The sequence below is a fragment of the Myotis brandtii genome, unplaced genomic scaffold (genome assembly GCF_000412655.1).
Source record: "Myotis brandtii unplaced genomic scaffold, ASM41265v1 scaffold315, whole genome shotgun sequence".
In the NCBI taxonomy this organism is placed as follows: domain Eukaryota; kingdom Metazoa; phylum Chordata; class Mammalia; order Chiroptera; family Vespertilionidae; genus Myotis; species Myotis brandtii.
The window spans coordinates 390,042-391,627 of record NW_005362075.1 but is presented as its reverse complement, the minus strand read 5'-3'; positions in this window follow the sequence as shown (position 1 = coordinate 391,627).

Genomic DNA, 1,586 nt, shown 5'->3' with positions numbered 1-1,586 from the left:
CCTCAGTGGAGGGGGCCCTGGGTGCCTCAGGGGTGCTGACGGGTGGTTGCCGGTGTGCTATTGTTGTGGGCGCCCCTGGCAGGGGAAGAGATGGGAGTCGGAGGTGTGGGCTGCAGGGGCTGGGGTAGGGTGTCCATCTGTCCCCCCAGGGGTGCGGGGGCTGGGGTAGGGTGTCCGTGCAGGGGGATTGGAAGAGCTCCCCATGGCCGCTTCTTCTTCCTTCTTTGCAGTCTGGGCTCCTGTCAGACGGTCTCCTCAGAACCCTGGGAACTTGGCTCCAGCCACCCGCCCCCTGCTGCGTATACATCAATATGCAAATAGGTCATTACAGGAACACCGTAATGGCAATTAGCATATTACCTCCTTATATGTATAGATTATATGTATAGATATCCTATCTCTCCTTTTTAAATTGAATTTATTGAGGTGACACTGGTTAATAAAAGTATATAGGTTTCAGGTGCACAATTCTACAACTCATCATCTGTACACTATATTGTGTGTTCACCATCTCAAGTCAAGTCTCTGTCCATCATCATGTATCCCTCCTACTCCCTGCTCCCCCCGCCCCTGGCAATTACCACACTGTCATCCATGTCCATGAGTTCTTTTTATTTTTATTTATTTTTTGCTCAACCCCCCCACACCCACTCCCCTCACTCCACCTCCTCACACAGCTGTCTGCCTGCTCTATATCTATGAATCTGTCTATTTTGCTTGTTAGTACATTTTGTTCACCAGATTCCACATGAAATCATATGGTACTTGTCTTTCTCTGATTGGCTTATTTCACTTAGCATAATGCCCTCCAGGCCCATACATGCTGTTGCAAAGGGTAAGATTTCCTTCTTTTTTACCACTGAGTAGTACATTTACACAATGAAATACTACTCGGCCATGAAAAAGAAGGAAATCTTACCCTTTGCAACAGCATGTATGGGCCTGGAGGGCATTATCCTATCACTCCTTAAAGAGCCATTACAACTTTGCCTCTTTTATAAAGCCTACCTTAAAAAACTACAGAATTTATTGTTTGTACTGGTCATTTGACAATTAGCATGTTTTGCCTTTTGCTTTAGTCAACTGTATAAAGGTATAATTTACATGCAACTACAACTGTATGTACCAATGTAACCATCATCACATCAAGATATAAAACATTCCCATCACCCCCAACATTTCCTTCTGCACATAGTGTTCCCCTGCCCTAGTCCAAGGAAACCATTGATTTTCTTCATTACTATAGATTAATTTTTTCTTTTCTGGAATTTCATGCAAATGAAAACATGGAGTATGTATTTCAATCTTGAGTCTGGATTTTTTCACTCAACATAATGGTTTCAAAAACTCATTCATGTTGTTATATGTGTGTTTGTTCTGTTTTATTACTGAAGAGAATTGCATTGTGCTTTTTGTTTGTTTAATTTTGTATTGGTTTCAGTTGTACAATATTATTTGCTTATTCATTCACCTGTTGATGAACATTTGGGTTGTGTGGGGAGCCGGCACGACCATGGCATACTCAGCCCCAGGGCGCCTTATGTGCCATGCCAGCTCAGCCTGGTTCAGTGACCCTGAGTGGGAGC